General features: G+C 46.2%; 1 long non-coding RNA gene across 1 annotated transcript; it reads left to right on the forward strand.

Moving 5' to 3' along the window:
- Window positions 1-3,775: 3,775 nt before the first annotated feature.
- Window positions 3,776-12,386, forward strand: LOC138068115 (uncharacterized). Its single transcript, XR_011142740.1, has 4 exons — window positions 3,776-3,900; window positions 4,526-4,661; window positions 4,750-6,477; window positions 9,283-12,386. It is a non-coding gene; the product is annotated as an uncharacterized lncRNA (long non-coding RNA).
- Window positions 12,387-15,243: the final 2,857 nt, after the last annotated feature.

The following is a 15,243-nucleotide window of genomic DNA, read 5'->3' on the forward strand; positions in this document are numbered from 1 at the left end:
GGCAGCTGGGAGACACACACGAAGACACGGGCATCACCAAGCACTCCTGGGGCTGCACTGCAAAGCGTCACCTTCATTTCTTTGGCTTCCTGCCTTCCACTTGCAGGTCGCAGAAACTACAGCACCTTCTCCTCCCTGCTCTCTGTCATTCTTACGGAAAGTAAAGGCACATCTCTATATTTCAAGGGTATATTCACCTCCTAGTTCTCCAGGTCATTACTGGGGCCTGAGGCAGACGTTTTCCAGGGGCAAGACTGCGCTGCCATCAGAAATGAGAGACCAGGGCACATGTCCCAGTAGAACAACATAACACACATATATATACACACACACATATACACATATATACATAGATGGACTACAGTGCCCAATGAATCCCCTTCATTGTATTACCTCAAGGCTGCCCCCTTTCAGGTCTGGGGAACCGGCCATCTCTGATGGAGCAGCATTAAACGTGGTCTCACGGCCTCCAGAGGTGCCCCGGGCACCGAGTGGCTGCTGCACGGAGGGATAGCGCTGCTCCAGCCGCCACAGCCAGGCCCCTCATGGGCCCTTCGACCCTGGCACTTCCAGTCACTGCAGGTGGAAATTGTCATCTCAGGTGTCACAGCTACCTACACAACGGTTTGCAGGTCCTTTTTTTTTTTTTTTTTTTTGAGACACAGACATTTGAAAAATTTCAAAGGTGCAATAAACTGTAATAGGTAAAGCTGTAATAAACTGAGGCCTGCCAAAACGTTCCCCTGAAGATGCTATGCTCCCCTCCATACACTGCACCTACCTCCTGTCCCTGCAGCTCGACACCAGGGTGCCAGCAGACCCAGCGTGTGAGAGCTTTTGCAGGACACCCCACAGCCTCCCAAGCCCCACACCTGCACTGATCAGAAGGGAAAAACACGAAAAAAGCACCAAAAAAGGTTTCTCTAAAAAGGGAGGAAGATGAGGGAGAGACAGAGAGACTGAGAGAGAGAGCATGTGCACCAGGAAAGCACTTTGTCTTAAGAAGTATTTTCCTAGTTTCTGTATTTAAAGGTACTTCCCAGCTTCAGACAGTGCTGTGGTGACAATTTGTCTACATGATTGTTAAAAGAAAGAGCTGAGGTGACTGTACTGAAAGTAGCTACGAAATCCAATGCATTTCTCTCTTTTTTTGATTAATTCACATTAGGTTTTTTCTTCTTGACAGTAAGCACAAGGGCGATTTATTTCCAGGGATTTATTTCAACACTTTCTTCTCCCTTATAAATCCACAAAACTCTCAGAACCTACTGCAGTTTCCCTTGAAATATTTTGCTATTTAACTTTTTTTCTTTTGGTACAAGCAAGCAGAAGAGGAATTGCTCTGCTTTCAGCCACAGCTCCCTGAGCAGGACGCTACAGAGCGCTCGTCGCAGGGTTCAGATCGCGCTTGGTCCATGTCCTGAGATTTCGAGGCACACAAAGGCACAGTACGTCGCTCAGCACGTGTAGAAGGGAGAAATCACAAGGGCATGTTTTTGTTCACCGTGGACCATCCCCCGTGGTGCTGGTAATGCAACTGATGAGTCCCTGCAAAGCCCAGTGGCTGGCAGGGCTGCCGGAGGTCTCTGCCAGGGAGGTCTCTGGCCGGCTACCGTCACGTCCCCATGCCGCCCGCGCTGTGCTTGCCTCCCCATGGGTGGCCATGCAGGAGTTCAGCTTGTCGGCAAAACCATACGACCCACAGGCCCACGGCTATGGCAAACAGCACGTCTGCCCCTCCAGTGGGAAAGGCGAGATAGAACTAGGGTAAGGAGATAAAAGATGGCAACAGCTACGGTGGCTGGAGGAGATGAGGTGAGTGCTGACCCTGCAGTCCCATTCCTGCAGGGAGAGCTCTTTCCAGAAGCCCTGTGATATCCTGAATCCAGCCTAAGAACTACCCTAGCTCACAGTAAAGAAGCACATGTATCACAAAAATGTCAATAAATAAGAAGAGGACGAGGAAAAAAAAAGTAAAAAAAGAACACGCCAACCAACCTACAGACCTCAGAGAAGACAATTCATGCGTGACAAGCTCTTGGGCGTGCAGAGGCACAGACACCAAATGCAGAAGAAAGATGCATGCCCCAGACGACATACCAGTGTTTCCAGCAGCCATGTGGACGACATCCTTTCCAAGCCCTGGGGACTCCTTTTCTGTAGATGAGCCGAGAAGAACCACAGCCCTTTCAGCAGCCCTGGGGGCACGCTTGGTGGCCAGAGCTGGCTTGTATCCCTCTGAGTTATTCTGACTGGTGCTGAGCATCCAGCCCCTGCACTGGCCAGTCATCCACTCCCAGGGCATTTTTTTGCCTTGTTACCAAACTTCAGCAAAAATGACCTAATGGAAAGACAGGAAAAAAACAAAAATAGGAGTTTGGTACTTCTTACAGAAAGGATTTTTCTCTCTCTCTCTTTGGCACCGTCTTACTTCTATTCCTTTTCTTTTTCTTATTTCTGGAAAACTATTCCTAATCTAGAGCCAAGGTGTACAGGTCAGAATATGTTTATGAAAAAGAAAAAGAGAGGAAAACAAAAAGTCAGGGATCTTTCCATAAGGCTTGGCAGTCCTGTGTATCTACACCCCAAAAGCCTGATTCATCACAATGAAATTAAGCCTAGACAGAAGCAAAAACCTCAGTGTAAGGTCATTTCTTTAGCTGTGAACTTACTAAGGGACATGCTGTGCAAGCGTGCTCCCCTCTGCAGCCCCGGCACACCTCTGCGGCAGGAGATAGCTGGCCTCAGGCACCCAAAACCCAAGCCAGGGAGACTCCTTTCTCAAGCAGATCGCTTCTTGATGCCAGCACAGCTGTGTGGGAAACTCGCTGCACCTCCTGGTGCCCTTTGCTGCCAAACCATAGGGCACTTCACAGGTACTCCAGCTTGTGGCACCGCTGTGAGGCAGGGAAGTAATGAGGAATAAGCAGCAGGGTTTCAAACAACAATATTTTCGGGGGAACGCACACAAATAACAAACACTTGCTTCCTCTTATCACCAGCGTGACTTCACAGATAAGAGCAGTAGCTGCCTCGCTGCCCTGCACCTCTCCCGTTACCTTAGCATACACATTTTTGCTGCCTCCAGGATGAGCGCCAAAGCCCAGATGGCAATAGCAATCCAGGTGTCAGCCAGAGCCACCGTGGCACCAAGGGCTACTGGGGGGCATCAGTCTGAAGTCCTCCATCCGCCAGGCCAGCGATGCAGATCACAGCCCCTGTTTCATTGCCAGGAGACTACAGGCAGGCTCTCACCAACTTCTTCTGGCCCTCACAGCCCTGGTCTCTCCACACAGTCTGGACTGTTACTGAAATGAAGCCTTGGTTTCATGAAAATCCAGTGCCTTTCTCTAAAAGGAGCAATTTTCTTGTAGAAACACTGCAGCTGGGGAATCACAGAGCACGCTGCAGCCTGAACAGAGATCTGGGTGTCAAAATACCTGTGGCTCGCTTTGCTTCTCCGTCTTAGGCCAGACCAGCCCATCACTGATCAACAGCAGCCAACTTTAATAAATGATTTCTAGCAGTCAATAAACGACCAGTACAAGACCAACAAACACTAGAACGCGGTAACTTAGGGAAGGTCAATACAGAATGCTGTAACAAAAAAAAGGGAAGGAAGAGTAAAATATGTAAAGATTTATTTTAAGATGACAGCTAAGAAAACATCTGCATGAGTCATCTCCTATCACTTCTAAAATCTTTAGTTTTGAGAAGAAACATTGTGAACACAACCCTCAATCTCTAGCTAAAAAGTAAATAACACACCAGTCAATGTAGAGATAAAATATTCACTTTTTCTCCTTCCTTCCCAGTGCTGTCAACAGAAAGTAGCAGTGTGACACGAAGGACGTAGAGCACAGGGATAATATCAGCATAAACAGGAGGAAAAGAAAGCAAGTAAGCATCTAGGAGAGAGAGACTTCTTGATGGAAAAATGGCAGTGCTTGTGGTGTGGAGGAGGGGGTGGACAGTAACTTCTGCATAAACGTGGTTCCTGATGGGTTAGACCTGTCATGTTAGAGAAATTAGGAATTCCCCATGACTAATATGCCTGAATAATGGGCATGGGTAGTTTAATATACGTCATATTTCATATAAACTGCTTTATTTTCTTGAACTCCTCAAGACTTAAAGTCCTCCTAAGATGTTCTGCAAGAGCCAGAAGGTCTAGTAAATAATCTCCAGATGGGGCTTCCTTTAAAATATATTTCTTTTGCAATACAGTGATTAATCTCTGTGCTTAGGCTGCCGTTTCAAGTGCCTGAAGGAGTTATGTTCCTACGCTTCTCTCTGTTTGGGTTTTTTAAAAACATCTGTTTCAGGCACTGGTAGCAAGTGCTCTTCCCTTTGGCTCAGATTTAACTCTGCCAACCAGTATTAGCAATTTCTGTGAGCCTCTGGGCCGACAAAGGCGGGGTACAGGGGCAGCCAGGGAAAAAAGTGCCAGTGTATGATCTCATCACCTCTCCTGTGCACTGCAAGAAAGCAGATCTCACACTGAAATCATCCTCTCCTAACACAGGCTGTCTCCCCACGTGGTTGCTGTCAGGCTACTGAGGACGAAAACCCCAGCATATCCTCTGCTGCCCTGGCTGCTGCTGCAGCTGCAATGCCATCTACCCAGGAACAGCAGAGATTCGAACTGCATCTGGAACCAGGTAAGGTTGTCTTTGCAGGGTCCTTGCATTATACTGCAAAGCTGGAAGAGAAGAACCTCTTTGCCATCATTCTCCTGCTCTTTTCCAGTTCCTCTGTGGGTTTTTTGAGCTAAGACAGAGCCGCGCACAGCGCTGGGAGTACCAGCGCACTCTACGTTTCGCAGAATGAGGCTGCCTGCTTTATTCTCTATTCCTGCCCTATTCCGTCATTCACAACTTTGCAATTGCGTTTGGATCCAAATTAGCTGGAAAGGACAGTTGGGACTGGTATTATACACCAGGTAGCTTCCACATGATGGGCAGTGTGTCCCCATAGCTGCCGAAGCTTAGCGCAGCCTTGGCACTGGGAGCAGAAGGGGCCATCTTCAAACCAGGGCCATGCCCACAGGGCACGTCCTGCAGAGCTGGGATACCACTCTGAGCAGTCAACATGGCCAACATTTACAGCTTCCAAACGCTCAAGATTGATGGGAAACTCTAAAAGGCGCAATTCATGCTTTTGTATGACAGGGCTGCACAGAACATTTCACACCACTAGAGGGAAACCCAGCCTCTGTCTAGAGCAAAACCTCCAGTACACCTGGAAGCAGAAAGGCAGACGGGCATGTTCAGCTGCAGGTGAGACAACCGAACCGCTAAAGCACAGGACCACAATGGTGTTTTGTGGCAAGAGACTTCAAAGAACGAACCACAGGCAGGGTACAATGCCACCGCACTGACTTGAATGTGCCTAAAGTGACTTTTGTAGGGTTAACACCTGAAACTGAATTTCACCCTCCTCCCCCCAAAAAAGGTTTTCTTTCTTGCCTTCACAAGGCAACAGGGAAAACATTGCTAGCAATGTACCTGACCACAGGTCGGGGTGCTGCAGCTGCAAGGGAGCAGGACTGGCAGCAGCCTGGCTGCCGCAGGCTGGGGGTAGGCTGCCGCCCGCCCACCCACGGGACCTTGCTTTGGGCTGCAGCAGGAGCAGCTATCAGTCGGGCAGAGACAAGAGACACAAGCAGACAGGCTGCGTGCTGCTGTGCTGCCAAGACAAGGGCTAGCTTGCCCATAGCAGCCCTGCCAGGCTCAATATGAAGGCACACTTTCAGCTCCCAGCCCATCCAGTGCTCTCACGCCCATTTGTCAAGGGCTGTAAAATGAGGTTTCAGTATTATAGCCTATACTAGCTCATAGCCTAATGGCACAGTTCTCAGCTGAAAGCATTCATGTGAATTATTAAAAGTGCCTTTGGCATTTTTACTATCCAGGATTATACAGCTCTCAGCTTTGTAAACCAGTGACCCCTGCTGACAACAGCCCTGTGGCAGCACCAGTGCTCATCACAAGCTGCATACACCGAGTATAACCTTTCTTTTCCTAAACACTAATCCTAGCTCTAGTTCTAACCCTGGCCCTTCCTCAACAGCAGGGAATATCATTCATAAATTGACACCTGGATTAAATAAAACAAATTGTAACTTCTTGTTTTATCAGATCTTGTCTTCTACTAAAGTACAACAGAAGAGAGAAGAGTGAGCAAAAAAAAAAAAAAAGAGGAGGAAAAAGAAAGAAAAATCCTTCTTGCTTTTCTTTCAAAAATGTAAACTTTATCCCACCTAACTCATATCATACTTCCTGCTAGCTGATCCACACCTTGCTAAAACTGACCATCAGCTACAGACATTGCTGCCACCCATGCTGCATTTAGATAAAGGGGCCAGAAAAGATCCCATGAACCTTCGCCCCCCAGATCACTCTGTCATTCTAACACTAACCAACCTTGTCCTGAGCACTCCCATGCACCTACTATTGCCCAACAGTCAATGTACAGGTAAGTCTACGTGTTCATCCAACCCTTGCTGTAAAAATAAACAGATAAAACTTCAACTGCCATGTGCCAGTCATCAGTTAGCATAACCCTTTGCTCCTTCTTTTCTGAAACTCTGAACCCAATTCCAAAACTGGTATTTCTGCATGACTATAATCTGAGCCTTTGACCTGTGACCATACTGCTCCCATCTACCAGCTGGAACGGCACACAATTCAGTAAGCAATACTTCATCCCTTGCCTTCTATTCATATCCCACAACACTTTTTTAGTCAGGGGACTAATATCTGACAAGGGGCAGTTACCCATGGCGAGTCCTTACCCATGGCAAGAGTCATCCTCAAGAGCAACCAGCCTCGTGTCTGGACTCTCACGCCTAACACAGACCAGTGCTCCTGCAGCTGGACGCAAAGCAATAAAAATATATTTCAGAGTGCAGAAAATCCTGGCTGACATGCACGTGCACACCCCCTCTCCCCCCAAGCAGCCCACACCAGTGAGCAGGCTGGACCACCCTGGTCTTTAGCTAATTGCTGAGTCTTTCAGAGACTGCCTGTCAGACCCACAAGAGATCCTGTCCAAGGAAACTTAAAAGTTCTCATCTCAGGCTGATATGTCAGTAATTTGGTGAAATTGGTTGCCAAAACTACTGTTCTCTAAGTTCTTTTGAAAATCTTAGTTTTGTGCTTCGTTCAGAAAAGTCTATGCCTTATTCTATGATAGCTTCTGCCATTCTAGTGTCAGATAATTTGAGAGGTTCTTTTCATTTGTTATGGGTTTTTCACTTCCCTGCAAATTGCCTTCTTGATCCCTTTCATGGTATGACGTTTTTCTATACAGCCTATTTATAGGAATGCACCTGTGCTAAAGGGAACAGATCTTTTCAGCATTTCAGCATCAAATAACTCTCTAGGCTTGGTCTGCAACTGAAAACTGGAAGGTTATCATTTTAAGTGCCATGTTTATACTCAGATGAAGTCCAGGCTGTGCAAAAACACTCAGCTGTGGCACGCAGCCAGAACAAAATCAACTCAGATAAACTACCATTACACACCATAAGGAAATGAGCAGCTAGCCACCATTAGGCTCAAACATCACCATCTCCCTCTGCAGAAATGAGGAGGAATTTCCACTCTCAATAAAAAAAACAAAACACACCAGAGTGCAATTTCTCCCAGGGAGCCTGCTGGGCTAGCAGGACACTGCAACAGCTCCTGCTGCACCAGGTTCTGCCACACCAGAGTATCTAGACAGGGGTGAATCTCAAAGCATCCAAGAGTCTGAGACCATGAGCCACCAGTTATTTTTTAAATACTAATGATAGGTTGATAGGAAGGGCAGAAAACCAGTTGCATAAGTGCAAAGAAGAAACAAGCTCCAGCCTGATTGAAGTCACCTCCCTTATTTTCTTCTTTGGACCCTAGTTCAGATCCAGATTCAAGACAGGCCAGAGGCCTTACCTAGCCACTTGGCTCCCGCTGAAAGGCAGTTGCAGAAGAGCTTTTAAAGGCTCACCCATAGAGCCAGGCTATGGGTCTATGAGGTGGTTAGATTAAGACCCTGCTTCTCTCCTATGCCAAGTGCTTGAGCGGAGACCTGGAACCACGCTGCCCGAGGCACTCACAGCAGCAGCAGGAAGGGAGGCTGCCCAGCACAGCCTTCACGCCACAGGCTAGCATGTTTTTGCAAAGAGCCATTTTTCAAGTAGCATAAAACAGAGCTTTCCCTTGCAAACTCTGGCTATCTTATTAAAATTAAGAGTGGGAGGCAAGGTCAGATTAGAGGAGATGGGAGCAAAATAAAGCTTAACGAGTAAGCTTGCATGCCACCTGCATGAACACGAGTGACTAATGTTAATAAGTCATTACAACATAGATACACACACACACAAATATATACGTATAGAGAGAGAGAGAGAGAGCCACACAAAGGAAAAGTCAAGTCTCGGCTTGGTGCTTCTTGTCCAATGCAGATACATAAACTACCCCAAGAGGGCACTGCTGGATTGTGTTTGCTCCACCAGCACAGGCAACAGATCAAAACTACCCATCTTTGAAGCAAATGCAGGGAAGCCTGCAAGCATTTCCGTAACTTTTTTTCCCCATTTGACTAGCTTTTCCTGGACACTTTCTATTTCTCAGCAGCATTCACTGCATCTCCACGTTAGTCACTCGGTGATTAAAATTGGGACTTTCACACTCTGGGCCCTCTCAGGAGACACAACAGCAGCAGCAAGGTGGAGAGCAATTCTAGTCCTCTCAAACCTACAGCCACGGGACCACGGGATACAGGTTGGAGAGCATGCGTTAACAAACACACCTCCATCATTCAGGCTATGGCAGAGCTCTTCATGATGTATGCTTCAGAAACCTCAAGAAAATACAAAGCTAAGTAAACCTTTGAGCCATGGACATGCTAACAACAGTGGCCCAAGTGAGACAATACCAGTAAGAAAAACAAGCCCCATCTCACATGTCCCTGGGATAGTAATATTCATTTTGGCTGTACTGCAACATGCCAGAGCTGGTCCTGCTCCTCTGCAGCCCTTAGGGACATGCTGGAGCAGCCTGATGAATGCACAGCTGAATATACACTGGTCTGAAAACAATAAAAATGTGGCAACACATAAGCTAAAATGGGAAAGACTCAGAGTGCAAAGATGACAGACACATTCAGGAAGCGTTTCACATCATTTTATGTTACTGGTTTTTTTCCCCCCAAAGAGTCCCACAACAGCTTTCATTTAAGGCCCACTGAGACTTTGGCGAAAACCATTTACCTCTTATTTATTGTTTGCTTCTTTCACAGGCCTTTTTGTTCATCTCTCAAAAGCACGGGAACACAGATGTGCTGTGTGGGGAGCCACCTGCTCTTGCTGCTTCTTTCTCCTTGGAGCTGGGGGACAAAACATGCCCAAAGGATAGAGCCAGGCATGGTGGGAACTCTATGAGCAAACAGACTTGAAGGCAACGGGCCACACCATACGGTGCTTCAACCTAGCGAAAAGTAGCAGCGCTGCATTGGAAAGTGCGTTTTGCCTCCGGAGAGGACGGAGGTGGCATTCCCCTTGAGGCTTGCTGCTCTGTGTCAGAAGTTTCAGACCTTACTCTTTGGCTCTGCTGTAGGGACCAAATTGCCCCAGATAGGCTACAACAAAGAGAGGATGTTCATAACATGGGGTTTGGGGGGCAGCATATTCGACAATGATGTAGGCAGACTAAGTGATACTCCTGATAGGACACAAACATCTATTTAACCCTGTGCCGTTCTGCTGAAATCAGCCAAGTTCCTCTCAGTGGTCCTGGCTCAGAAGGAAAGGGATAAACACCCACTCTCTAGCTACAAGGTATTTTAGACTTCCAAAACACACAATTAATGACAGAAGAGGAGAGATGAAAGACCTCATATTGAATAGTCTTCCACTAAATTAGTTACAGTCATTGGCTCATTGCATGGGTTTCTTTTAGTTCCTCTTCCATTCAGGATGGAGACATCAGCATTTCTGAAAATGTGACAACTGTATTTCCTCAGGACCTGAAAAGTAGTATTTGACCATCAAGCCCCTCCACACTCGAGGTACAGCCAGTGACAGGAGGAGGAAGATCCCACCACCTTCACAACTGCAACAACAACAGTGGCAGCTTTTTTGTGAGATAGTACTGAACACTCTCCCAAGCCTCTATCTCTGCATTTCTAATAGAGCTTCTCCAGAGACTGAAAATAAAATGTTCCTGCATGTTTCCCTCCAACATGGCAAAACTTGAGGCCATAATTTTATCTCTGTCCTCGAATTCTAGCTGGCTGTCAATAAACATTAACATACTTCTAAAATGCTGAAGAGCAAAATGCCCAAGCACAGCCTCCCTGCAAGAAATTTCCAAAGTGTAAAACGGGAACATTCACCTTGCCTGCCGTCACCCAGGGCACATCCCAGCTCTTGGAAAGGCTATTTTTAGGCCAGCCTGTGGTTCTCATTTGACTCTAATCAGTCCCTACACGGAGGAGAGAAAGATGAGGAAAGGCTAAAGGAAATGGAATAAAAAGCCATTTTCCATAAAAGTCAGCTCTTTTTCAGTGCAAGTCACTTGAAAGAAACGAGCCATTCAGACAGATGTAGAATTAAGAGTGCATAAACCCTGCAGATGAGAGAGCTCCTACTCCTTCGTGCGGGACCGTCTACAAGAAGGTACAGAAATGACTGTACAAGACCCGAGCGTGCAACGTGGCTGCTGTCTCTTTCCTGCACGGCATTCCCCTGCCCTGGCAGGGCGCGCAGCGTCCCAAAGCAGGAGGCAGGCTGTAGCGCTGCGCCAAAGTGAGTCCCAGGGACCCTCAAAAGCTACATCCCGAATAGCACAATGGTGCCTTCCAGCGCGCAACCTGGGGCTACAAGATCCATCATGCCGCTCCAGCTGCGGCCCCAGGATTAGCCATAAACCCATTTCTAACCAGCTGCCACCCCCCACACGGCACCATACAACATGCTTGTTCCAGGCTTCCCATAGAGGCACCAGTCTGCTAAAAGTCCTTGTCTAGACACCTGCAAGAGCCAAAGAGGACTGAGGAGGTGGGTTTTTTCATGACACTAGAGAAAGCAGAAGAATATTTTATGAGCTTTTATTCTTTTCTGCTATTTTATTCCTTTCTATTCTTTTTAATTTTGTTCAAGACCATTTTTCTATACTGAGGACAGACTAGATTAGAAGACACAAGCCAGTCCTCTGTCGCAGTGGAACAAAAGTAAGATTTGGCTTTGAGAAATGACAGAACAACCTGAATGATGGCTTAGGCCTGACACTCAACTAGGGATAGGAATAATTAGCAGTAATTATTGGACTGCATGGATGGTGGCTGACTTCTGTCGGTGATGCTCAAGTCAACTGTGCTTGAGTAATACTCGGTATAATGGAAATGCAAAGGAAATAATTTTCATCATGTGTTTTATTACCAAATGCAATGCAAAGGATAAGAAAAAAATGGTTCTCCAAGAAAAAAATACTCTAGATGCACCATTTATCAGAGTATTTGGTATATGGTATGTACTAGAGAATGTAACATGGCTCCGGGATCTGATCACTCCATGTGTAAGGAAAAAGAATATCGTGTAATAACCACATGGTGCCACTGGGGTGGCATGACAGAGCAGAGAAATATCCTATTTCTTTGCAGTATGACACTATAACTAACAGGAACCTGATTGGCTCAGAAGCCTGCTAAGGAACCACGGAGTCTCTCTGCTTTGGTCCCAAGCGTGTATCCTCATGCTAGTAACCATTAAATCTCTTTTCTGGATGGCTGCGAAATTAAGCTGGAGGTTTCCTTTGAAACTTCAGTTCACTGCACACACCTACCATTTCCTTTGGCAGTCACACTGTTTAGTGAGCATGACTTCTTTACTAAGCAAAATCTTTTCCCTATTTTGAGGGAGCAACTCAGCAACCTCACGTTCTTCCCCTTCCAGGAGGCTCTTGAGAGATACAATCCTGACATACCACATGGAACACCTGTAAGAACTGCATGAGTTCTGGTAGACTGCATCTGCAGTGGGCTGTGTTTTACCAGCACCACTCCCACTGTGCAGAGCAACCACAAACCCTTTCAACTGACCAGTCACCCTCTTCAGTTCAAACAGGTGAGGGGCACTGGTGACTGCAACTGTGGCAGACTGCTAGACATATTCATGCAGGAAGCTCAGTGTCTATTCTTATACAGTTTAATTAATACTGAAGTCACAGTTCAGTTAGCTTGCTGCCCCTGCATAGGAACACACAAGAAAAGAAATAGCCTACGGTATGCCCATGAACAGACATACTCTTGAACAGGCCCAAGGTCCTCTTTTGTGCTAGCTTTGCACAGCGCTGCCTCGGAGCAGGGACAGACTAGCCCCTCAATCCACGTCCTCATGGGCACCAGACAGACCAGAGTCTATCCGTCCCTTTGGATCCTGGAAGACTGGTGCTGGAATTTGAAGGGTGGGTAGGAAGAGCATGTCATGGGCAAAAAAAGCACCTCATGCTAAATCAAGCGGCACCTACTATCAAACGCGCCCATCAGTTGAGTCCTTCCCCCACCCCAGTAAATGATTTCCAGAAAAGAAATTTTTATCCAGATGCTAAGATCCCAGCAACTGCTGCCCACAGAATACGTGTGACTGTAACAACACATACAAGGGAGCAGTGTCCTCCCTTACAGCGCCTTAGTAATCTCCATCATAGCCAAGAGCTCTTTCAGTAGTTTAGGACAGGGTCTTCCCATTGGCAGTGTAGAAGGGTAAAGCTAGTCATCTAGAGTCCTTTATAGGCAAGCAAGAGGAGTAAGAACCTCTGGAGTGCAATTCGTTGAACCTGTTTTAGATGCTTAGCTTCAGATGAGATGAACTATGGTGAATTAGGTAATTCCAGCTCAGCTGCGGACCTCTGAAGTTACAAGAGAGATGCCACCCTGTTTGCTTGGTGTCCCACTGGTGAATTTTCTGGAGCAGACACAGCTCAAGAAATTCTACACCCTAAAAATGTTACTCCCACAGTTCTGCCCATCCACTTTACTAGATGCCAGAATGGCTGCTTACCAGATTGACAGTTACCTTGTCTCTCAGCATGCAACATTTTCCTTGCAAGGTCTGTTAGATGAAGTCAGGAACAAATCTGCTCTCGCAGCTGGCCATCTCCAAGAACAACTGCACTTGTTTCTCCGTCCTGGGTAACTAGGCTGTCTTTAAAGATCTCTGTCTCATCTTGGAGAGGCTGCATGGGGCTGTTCTCCAGAAAATACTGCAGTTGCCAGGCTTCCTGATTTCCAATTTTGCATTCTCCTGCAGCCACTGCAGAAGAGTAGCTACATGACCAAAACACATCTCCCTACCCATACAAGATTCCCAACTGCACAGTTAAGAAAGCTCTCTGTAAACTGGTCTGTGCAGAAGAGCATTCAGCTTATAAGGGTGAGGAATATAGTGCTGAGCAGCCCACAGAGTTCTAGCATGAACTGAAAAGGCTCCATTTAAAGTAAACTGTATTTGTATCCTAACCCAGGTACAAAGAACAATTTCTAATCCCTACTGAAAATTGAACTTCTTCCTTAATTTACCTGTTGTTTGGACAGAAAGAGCATCAAGGTATATCTTCTGGGAAGGTGGCGGCATCCCTCTCTTTGGGTAGATCTCATTTGAAGAAGTGCACTGCTGATAAGCTAGCATGACAAGAAGCCCTCAGCAGTGTCCCCTCTTAGAAAAGGGAGGCCAATCTTGCTACCTTTTGTGGCAGCAAGCCACAGTAGCCTGTCCAGAATAAGACAACTTGTTAGCCTAGCTCAGTTGGACCATCCAGTTTTTGAAACGTTTAAAGACACACACAAGAGCCAGAAACCACTCACAGCATAACACAGAAGGTATTTCTGAGGTAGGCTCAGGCTTAGGTCTGGGCTCATGAGCCTTCCACTTCCCCACCGCTGCAAGCACTCCTTTATAAGGATGAAGTCAGCAACTTTTTTCACTCACCTCCTGCTCTTGCCTGCGCAGTGTCTTTTCCTGACTCTTTGCACTCTGGATAATTAAGGCCCATTTTCTGAGACTATGTTTTATAGCTGTATGGGAGAACATAACAAGTCACACATGCCTTCACAGTGACAGAAAATCACATCAGACCCTGTCTCTGAAATTTGATTCTTTTGCACTCGAGCATCCTAATTCCAGATCTGAAACCCAGCATATTCCATTCTGGCCATTATATAAAAGTAAACACATATTTTAGACATTTGTAAAAGCTGAACTGCTGAGCTGCTTCAATATCTTTTTCCGTAAAAAAAGAAGAACAGCAGAATTCATGCTGCTGTAATGCAAATGTGGTTTATCACTGCATGAGTGTGTTTCCTCTGAAAGAGATTTTGATTCCTTGAAAATGTCAAGTGCTGACTACTGCTGCCTGACTTAATGACCAGCAGCATTTATCGCACATATAGGATCGAAGATGGAGAAAACTCACCAGGCACATACAAAGAATACCTCATTTTTGCCATAAGCATTCTAAGTTGCTTGCTCATACACTTCATTTTAGTTACTCAAAGCTTGGTTTAGGTTCTTCCTTTCCCATAACCTTCTATATGTTTGCTAGCTGGCACACAATAATGGTGAAAAGATAATCAAATCTACTGATCTGATTGTTGTCTCTAGGCAGGGCAAACAATATACATTAAGCACATTTCTGCAGTTAATTAAAAAAATAAACTGAAACAAACAAAACCATGCCTTCTCTTTCCCATCAAAAAACTCAGAGCTATGCAGCTGTTTGATACTCTGCAATCCAGCATTTATTAAGCAGTAGTGTTGGGTGATAAAGGGACTGGAAGCACAAAGATCTCAGAAATATTTACCACTGAACATATTCACATACAGCACCTGTTGTGAAAAATTACAAAAGCAGCTGCCAAAGATAGGGAAGCAAGCCCTAATTGCTCAGCCGATAATCTATCTGCAGGTGGGGGGGGTGAGTCATTTTCAGCTTGGCCTCATTAACTATGCCCTAAACTAAAGCTGTCCTAATTTGAACCAGCAAAGGGCCAGCTTGCAAAAGAGAAACGTATCTGCATACCAGCAAATTAGATGCTTACCTACAAGTGATGAATCCACACAACTCATAAGCAAATTGCCAACTTGGCAAACATGTGGTTGATGCATGCAGAAATGCTGATTTTTAGCTCTGTGGCACCAAGTGACGCCAGGTGGGAAGTTCACACAGTCATGAGGAATGACATAGGTTCAATGAACCCTAGTGT

Source organism: Struthio camelus, chromosome 9, assembly GCF_040807025.1.
Source record: "Struthio camelus isolate bStrCam1 chromosome 9, bStrCam1.hap1, whole genome shotgun sequence".
Classification (NCBI taxonomy): Eukaryota; Metazoa; Chordata; class Aves; order Struthioniformes; family Struthionidae; genus Struthio; species Struthio camelus.